This window comes from Orbicella faveolata, unplaced genomic scaffold, assembly GCF_042242905.1.
Source record: "Orbicella faveolata isolate gen_17 unplaced genomic scaffold, um_ofav_v1 contig_25, whole genome shotgun sequence".
Classification (NCBI taxonomy): Eukaryota; Metazoa; Cnidaria; class Anthozoa; order Scleractinia; family Merulinidae; genus Orbicella; species Orbicella faveolata.
Window position 1 is genome coordinate 27,614,431 of NW_028301553.1, and position 9,282 is coordinate 27,623,712.

Sequence of the window (9,282 nt, forward strand, 5' to 3'; positions counted from 1 at the left end):
CTTTAAAAAGCGAGGTAAGCAAAGTTTGGAATCCCCACATCTAAAAGCGAGAGTGCCGACTCGCTTAACGTGCGTAAACACGCGGGAGAAAAGAAAATTGACATGGGAAAGAATATCTAACCCAAGCACTGTCCAAATCGATAGAATTCCACAAGTGAAATACACTTGTGTAGATTTGGGGGAGGGCCAAAACTAGCATTTTTAAAGGGCCCCGTAAGCACAGTTTGGGATCACCAAACAAAAAACGCGAGTGTGCCGCTTCGCTAAACGCGCGAAAACACGCGAGTGAAAAAAAGATATAAATATGCGACAATCTCCAACCCAAGCATTGTTTAAAGCGACAGACTTCCACAAGTGAAATACACGTCCGTAGATTTGGGGGAGGGCTAAAAGTAGCATCTTTAGAAAGTTAAGTAAGCATTGGTTAAGATCCCCGCACCTAAAAAGCGAGTGTGAGGCATCTCCAAACGCGCGAGAACTTAAGAGAGAAAAGAAAGTTGACAGGGGCGAGAATCTCTCACCCAAGTACTGTCCAAATCCAAAGACTTCCACAAATGAAATACACGTGTGCAGATTTGGGAGAGGGCTAAAAGTACCATCTTTAAAAAGTTAGGTAAGCATCATGGGTGTTGGGATCTCCGTACCTAAAACGCAAGTGTGGCGCATCTCTAAACGCGCGAGAACTTACAAGAGAAGAGAAAGTTGACAGGGGCGAGAATCCCTCCTCACCCAAGCACTGTCCAAATCGATAGACTTGGACACCACAAGTGAAATACGTTTGTGTAGATTTGGGGGAGGGCTAAAAGTAGCATATTTAAAAGGTTAGGTAAGCATTGGTTTGGATCCCCGCACCTAAAACGCGAGTTTGGCGCATCTCTAAACGCACGAGAACTTACGAGACAAAAGAAAGTTGATATGGGCGAGAATCTCCAACCCAAACACTGTGCAAATCGATAGTTTTCCACAAGTGAAATACACGTGTGTAGATTTGGGGGAGGGCTAAAAGTAGCATCCTTAAAAAGTTAGGTAAGCAATGCTTTTGATCTCTGCACCTTAAACGCGAGTGGGGCGCATCTCTAAACGCGCGAGAACTTACGAGAGAAAAGAAAGTTGATATAGGCGAGAATCGCTCATCCCTGGAGGGAACGCAAATGACTTCTACTGTAAGTATCTCTTCCTGGTGTTTTTTTTTTTTTTTTTAATTCTATGAGAACAGGGCTGTATTCCTCTAAGGCTGTGGGTGTAATTCGCAAAAACACTGAGTTCTTATAAATCGTTTCGAAATTCTTCGTTCCAGTTCAAATTTATGTTGCTGACACACGGGTAGGCGCTTTATATATAGACCGTTGTGTAGGATACCTTAAACTATTTTTACTGTTTATGATGCACTGCTACGTTAGTCTGCTTTATAAATATTTAACTGGTCTGGTCGAGTTTTTAATTTTAATATGGTTAAACGTTCTTTTTATGCCTTCCTGTTAAAAATGATGCAAAGTTGTCAATTTTCGTAATTTCAATTTGACGAAAAGGTCCTGTTAGTACCTTCTTGTTACTTGATGAAAATTTTGCGGGGTTTGCTTTACCAGGGCGCTTCATGACGCCTCCTGGAATAAGCTATACTTTCCCTAGTTGAATCGTCATCACTTTATCATACGTTATTCAGGTTACTGATTGGAAAAATAATTATACTTTTGAACCTTAGTTCCTTTAATTTCAGGGAATGGGGGGTGAGCTCACTTCTTTCGGAGGTCGTTATCTACAGACTTTTACGATTCGTTGCGTGTACGAGCCGTTGGCCAAGCCATTGGCCAAGCCATTGGTAGCCGTGCATTGCCACCTAAAGCACTGACAATCTATCTTAGCTTCATGTACTAAGTTTCTCTCGCGCTTTTTTTTGTTTTTTTGTTTTTTTTTTTTGCCCTCGGCTTTGTAATTGTGCGATATTTTCTACACAATAACTTCAATTGCCGAGCATGATAATACTGCACGTGGCTCCCACTGCCAACAACGTACTCAGACAAGTATTCCAGATCATCTGGGTTTTTATTCCCTAAGATCTGTGTTATATTGAATAATCAAACGCTCCTTTACGCCCGGACAAGCACCTCGATGCAAGCTCAGAGTTAATTGTGATGGCTTTCCTTTGGTAAACAAGACATTTACGTCTGCTCGCCACGCTCAACATCCATTCGTAGGCACTTTGGTATCTTTAAGTTCCCTTCGTAGATCTGAACTTGGTTCAGGGGGAGAAGCAGAGGAAGGTTCATGTTGTGTAATTCGTGCATCATTGCAGGATTACCTGATTTATCGGCATTCCCCGGGTTTGTCCGCTCACGTTTTTTTCCTGCCCAAGTCTTTCTTCACGTGTGTTTAGACGTGATCCGATATATAATGACCTTGTTTTGTTCCAGATTATTGGCGTCGGTGGAGTCCGCCATCATTTGAAAGCATCGGAAATGACTCGAACGCACTATTTACTTTTAAAGCACTATTAATATCGTGACTTCATTTTAAAGCTTGTCTCATATTCCATCGGCCCTTTCTGGTTTATTTTTTATTTAATATCATCGACATGTCACTGAAACAGATTATGACGCCTTCCCTGGCCGCAAGACGAAGAACCCTAGTAAAGAGTATGTAAGGAATGCTAGGATTAACATTTCCTACCATTTCTCTGCGGTACTTACAGTAGAAACCCCGTGCGTCCCGTCATGACTTTTTATTTGTTATTATTTTTTGTTATAAATACCAATTCCTTAATAATTTGTTAACTAAGTTTATAAATGGTACTAATAAATATGTTAGAAAGAAAAACAAAGCTGAAACGCAATAATATTAGTAGATACAGAACTTTTGTAAAGTTCTTTCTTGTATCGTTACCGCAGTTGTCGGAAATGTTGCTTTTCATCAGGGAAATGAATGAGCCTGTGGTGGTAAATCAGGCAAAGCTTTTCCCAAGTTATTATACCAATCGAGTTGTGCATCTCTTTACAATCTTACTACAAAGTATCGTTCATATATGTGAAAACTAATCTATGTTTTTGGTCATGTTCTTACTGCAAAAAAGCCGTTGCTCTGGCCGTTGCTACGTAAAAACACTTTTACCACTTTGCACATTCCTTAAATTTCACACTTATCTAGAGGTAAATACGGAAAGATCGTTTCAAAATGTTTTTACAAGAGTTCAAGGGTCTTAATTCTTGCCTGTTCAAAAAATGGAATTTTCTATGAACATCGCCATATTTTAGGGTAGTGCCACTTTAACTCTTCCTCGTACGAAAAGTTCACAAAAAATTTAAAACGGCTCATTTTGGAGCCATTCCAAACGCCCCTTTTCAGAGCCACCACAAGAAGTCTTGATCGTCGTTTGCTATGATTCTTTTGTCATTGTTTTGTCGATGGAAATAATATCCATCTTGTTTTTACTCTTGTCAGAGTAAGTAGCCTAAAAGCCTGGCCTCGACTATCTTTTATGATGTTTTCTCCTGTGTACTTTTGCTCCAATGATCAGCGCTTTGCCCGAAAACTTTCAAAAATGTTTGAAACTGGAGGGGCTGCAGTCTCGCCCCACCCCCTCCCCCTATGGTCTTGTAGGCAATGATGAAAAAGTTGCTTATTGGAAAAAATACCTCACTCAATTCAAGACTAGAGCGCAAAAGCCATACCCTATTTGAGACCAAACCGGCTACAAAACCATACAGGAGTACCCCATGGGGACGGGGCGAGCCTCTCAGCTCGGCACTATTGATTCGTGGAAACAGCCAAGGTTAGCGCGACAGACTGTTATACGGATCGTGGGTTCCGGTTATAACGTTTTGCTTGAGTGCTTCTGATCTCGTGATCATTGCAGACTCTGATCTTTTCAGACAACAGCCTTCTGCTCGGGGAGGATCGGGGAGCGGTTTTCCATTGTATCGCTGGACGTGATTATAGAAGGTTAGTATATTACTTTCGATGAAAATACTAGGCTAAACGAGGCCACTGTTTGTTAAAAGAACATTTTGCTACTGAAAATAATTCAGTTCGCGTGACTGTACGGAATCACTGTTTTGCCAATCACTCGACAGTGGGATTCTAATTCAAGTTACTAAGTAGATGTTCATTCTATGTTGGAATATGTCTCTTGTTCATGGCCACAGTGGTACATTTATGATGACTGCCGATCTATTGCATACGTCAAAGTGACTGATTCTGGTTCCAGGAGAAACTTTAACATTTCAGGTAAGCAGGATGAGTGAAATCAAATCATCAAACGTAAGTACATTTTAGACATTTTAGGAGCGAGCAAAATTGGGCGGCGTTAACAAGCAACAAAGATGAGAAAACCTTACTCATTTCTGAAGTTGTGGTTAATTGTTTAGCAGCTTTTAATTGAATATCCATTAATTTGTCACCCAGCTATCTTTCATAACCAGCACTTCGGTCCCAAGTTTATAAAACTCGAGACACGTACGCATTCAAAGAACTGAAAGCGGAAAACCTAGCCTGTTTCTACGTTTCCCAAACGTTGATCATGAACGACTCAGTTATCCTAAACAAACTCATCAGCGTTTGTCAGGGAACAACTTCATTGTTAGGGGTAGATTCAGTAGTTCAATTACCAGCAAACTTAAGCGAAATCAGATCAACCTAAACTCGTGATTTCATTTGTAATTTTCCGGTGAACGCATAAGTTTACTTTACAACAAAAGCTGAGGGCCACATAAACTTGCATATACTGGATTCTTAGATTAATTACAGATTGAGGACACATATATGATCTGCTGTCGTGATTTATAATCGGGTTCTTTATCGTAGTTTATGGCCGAAGTTCCTTAAACCGGGGAGTATTTACAATTAATCAGTAATCAGTATATACTAGCGAGCAGTAAGTTTAGCATTTTACTTGATAGTAGTTAGTATTGCTGTCTTTTTGCCTGACTCAATTTGTAAAGGTTTCTCTTGACGCAACTGCGATAAAACCCAGCGCGAAAAAGCAAATCTTTCTTATAGGTTAACTTTTAAGTTTCAATTTTGGATCTCATTGCTGCTTTGTTAGCATCAATTCTTTCAATTTTGACTAAAAGCAAATGTAATCAGTAAATGTTTCGTCAGATTTGAGCCAACCTATTTGTTTCTACAGTTGTGTAAACTGCTTGGTGACTGCCACTGGCTCGTTTTCAAGTGAGTTAAAAACAACTGCATGACCAAAGAATCTCTCTGTAAGGTATGAAAATTTTGAAAAAAATATGATATGTGCGTTCTAGCCTGTGCAATTAAAAGGTTATATTTAGCAGTGTTTCTTTGCATAATATATGTATTGCCGGGTCTAAAAGTTAGAAAGCTTTTGCTTCCTTACTTTTCTCAATTGTTGTAGACACCTGAATCTTTCGAACACTTCATTTACCGCAGTGTATGTTTGTTATTACCGGCCAATAACATGATCCTGTTTTTTGATTCTGTACACTGTGACTTTATTTATATTCAAAAAAGTTCTAGCTGTTTCAGTGAGTCATACAAGACTAAGCAAAAACAATAGCTTCACTACTGTAGCGCGGAAAGCGTCAACGCTGAAGATATAAACAGACAAGCAGTTATCACGCACATTTGAAAGAGTAACTTGCAAAATTAAATGCGATAGAAAGAGTCTGTAGCCAATTTCCACAGACTCTATTACACAACGAATATATCTAGACGGAGAATATAATTAGCTAGCCTTTTTTATGTATTTACTGGTTATCAGTAAAATGATCAGAAAAAGCCGCTTTAGTTAAACAGTCAATGTCCACTGATCGATTACATTCTTATCATGCCTGTTTGCTAAACATAACTGTTGAATCTTTGGGTTTGTCTTGTTAAACCCACCTTTATACAGGGTCCGCACGGGTCGTGGAAAACCTGGAAGTTCTAGAATTTTATTGTGGCATTTTCCAGAACGGGAAAGTCCTGGAAAAACGGCCCCTCAGATCCTAAAAAGTTCTGGAAATCTGTTAAACTCATGTAATAAAGTGAAATGTATGGCAGACAGTATGGAGAATTAACATTGAGATCTTGGGAATGACATAGTTAATGTGAATTTTAGACTCCTGGAAATGAATCATTGAGTCCTAGAAAAGTCCTGGAAATTTTTTTCTGAAATACGCTGCGAACCCTGTTATATTATAAACATGCTTCATTTGCTGGCAAACTGACAGTTATTGTAAAAAAAGTGAGGTCAGTTTTTCATGAGTCTATCCTGTTATTAACAATGAATTTCGTCATAACATTGTCGAAGTAGTATGCGGATCCACTAAACTGTTCCCTCGTGGATCCACAGCTACTTTGACAATGTTATGACGAAGTTCATGATTAATAACAGGACAGTCTGACGCATAAAAAACTGATGTCAATTTGTTAAATGGAAACCAGCTCCAAATTTGCAGAGTCTGGTTTTTGTTTGTGTTTCTGCGTTAAGTCTTTTAAGTAAGATGAAATTCATAATGGCTAATCTAGCACACCTGAGTGTTGACTCGTAAACACTGAACGACTGTTTTCTCCTTGGTGAAAGTTAAGAAGCTAGATTGAAATGTTAGCAGATACAATTTCCTTGTAAGGAATATTCTCATGTGCTTTAGAGCGATAAAGCCAATGCGAAAACCGTACATCTTTCTTATTTTCGATGTCTTATATGCTGCTTTGTTCGCAGCAACATTTTGAATTTTGACTAGGCTATTAGAGCAAGTGTTTTATAAGTTGAGATTTAAGAGCCAACCTGTTTGTTTCTACAGTTGTAACTCCTCGGTGACTGACTTACACAAGTCATTTTCAACACTGACAATTCAAAACAACTGCACAACTACAGAACTTATCTGTAAGGTAAGAAAATTATGAAAAAAAATTATAATATGTCAGTTCTAGTCTGTGTGATTTTATTAAAATAGGTTATATTTAGCAGTGTTTGTCTGCATATGTATGGGTCTAAAACAACAAAGTTGGATTGTTTTACTTGCTTCCTTTTGACAATTTGTTGGAGAATTCACAATTCATCGAAAACTTGATTTGCTATGCTGGTAACTGGCCAATCACATAATTCTGTAAAATTGTGATCCTTTACAAGTGTGACTTTATTTATATTCAAAAGAGTTCTAGCCGTTTCAGTGAGCCATGCAAGACTAAGCAAAAACAATAGCCTGACTGTAGTGCGGAAGGCATTAACGCTGAAGATATCAACGAAAAATACCGCACCCAATTCAGGACTAGAGCGCAAAAGCCATATCCTATTTGAGACCAAACCGGCTACAAAACCATACGGGAGTACCCCATGGGGACGGGGGGAGCCTCTCAGCTCGGCACTATTGATCCGTGGAAACAGCCAAGGTTAGCGCTACAGATTGTTATACGGATCGTGGGTCCCGTTTATAACGTTTCGCTTAAGTCCTTCTGATATCGTAATCATTGCAGATTCTGATCTTTTCAGACAACAGCCTTCTGCTCGGGGAGGATCGGGGAGCGGTTTTCCATTGTATCGCTGGACGTGATTATAGAAGGTTAGTATATTACTTTAGATGAAAACACTAAGCTAAAAGAGGCCACTGGTTATTAAAAGAACATTTTGCTACTGAGAATAATTCAGTTCGCGTGACTGTACGGAATCACTGTTTTGCCAATCACTCGTCAGTGGGATTCTAATTCAAGTTACTAAGTAGGTGTTCGTTCTATGTAGGAATATATCTCTTGTTCATGACCACAATTAATGGTACATTTATGATGACTGCTGATCGATTGCATACGTCAAAGTGACTGATTCTGGTTCCAGGAGAAGCTCTAAGAGGGGGGCGTAAGGGGGGTCCAAAAACCGCAAAACCGCGTAAAAAAACGTAAAAAACCGCAATACCGCATGGAAATTTACCAAAATACCGAAACCGTAGTTACAAATGTGCTACGGTGCCTTCATCATTACTTCTAGCTGTGGAACTAATATAAGTGCTCTCGCGCACGCACGAATACTGTTGAGTTACCTAATCGAAAAACATCGATGTTTACGACTTCAGCACTGGACACCACTCGAATGTTACACAACGCAGTCTTTCCGCGACTTTATTGTTTGGTGAAAATTCGTCAAGACGCTAGTTTTCAAGCTCAAATATCCCGAATACGAGCTCGGAACTTCCATTTTATATCGCAATTCGACTGAATCAACCTTAAATTTCATTTAAAATTTTCCAAGAAGAGTTTTGAATGACCCGAAGACAACGTAGTCAGCCCCATGAAGTGTTCAGTAAAGCAAACAATTGTTGAAGCGTATAACTCTCCAGAAGCGAGTTCTTCCTCCCAGAAGAAACGTTGCTGATCTTCCAATCTCTCCTTTAAGTAACATCATCTCTTCCCGACCATCCTCATAACCACTTCTTCTTGCTCGGCAGACATTGTCCCGCACGAGGCCACGGCAAACACTGTAGGAAATCCGAGCGAAAGATTCCCAGCCCGGAAAGTCAACAAGTCGACGTATCATTGGATAAAATGGTTACTCGTACCAATTATTAACTGGAAAAAGCGGAAATTACAAACAGCAAAGCTTGCTTGCACAACAATGGTCCCTTGCAAAACATAAACAAGAGATCAAAAGTCATCGGAAGCGTCAGGATCCGAGTAGACGCAGACGGCTGCAGACTCTTTTTTACCGATTACCACGACCGAAAATTTATGAAATCGCAAACCGCTTAGTCTTATTAAACCGCAATACCGCAGGTTAAAATAAAGATTTCCGCAAAACCGCACCAAAAATAACGCAAAACCGCATCAACGCAAAACCTCACGCCCCCCTCCTTTAACATTTCAGGTAAGCAGGATGAGTGAAATTAAATTATCAAACGTAAGCACATTTTAGACATTTTAGGAGCGAGCAAAATTGGGCAGCGTTAACAAGCAACAAAGATGAGAAAACCTTACTCATTTCTGAAGTTGTGGTTAATTGTTTAGTAGCTTTTAATTGAATGTCCATTAATTTGCCACCTAGCTATCTTTCATAACCAGCACTTCGGTCCCAAGTTTATAAAACTCGAGACACGTACGCATTCAAAGAACTGAAAACGGAAAATCTGGCCTCGTTCTACGTTTCGCAAGCATTCATCATGAACGACTCAGTTGTCCTAAACAAACTCATCAGCGTATGTCAGGGAACAAGTTCATCGCTAGGGGTAGAATCAGTAGTTCAATTACCAGCAAACTTAAGCGAAATCAGATCAACCTAAATCGTGATTTCATGTGCATTTTTGCGGTGAACGCATAAGTTTACTTTACAACAAAAGCTGAGGGCCACAAAAA

General features: G+C 39.6%; 1 long non-coding RNA gene across 2 annotated transcripts; it reads left to right on the forward strand.

Annotated features, from left to right (window-relative positions):
- Nucleotides 1–3,831: 3,831 nt before the first annotated feature.
- Nucleotides 3,832–8,511, forward strand: LOC149109731 (uncharacterized). 2 transcript variants are annotated; one of them, XR_016208558.1, is made up of 6 exons: nt 3,832–3,936; nt 4,140–4,221; nt 5,123–5,206; nt 6,747–6,834; nt 7,436–7,505; nt 8,382–8,511. It is a non-coding gene; the product is annotated as an uncharacterized LOC149109731 (long non-coding RNA). The 2 variants fall into 2 exon arrangements; XR_016208557.1 differs by lacking the exon at nt 8,382–8,511 and adding an exon at nt 7,682–8,362.
- Nucleotides 8,512–9,282: the final 771 nt, after the last annotated feature.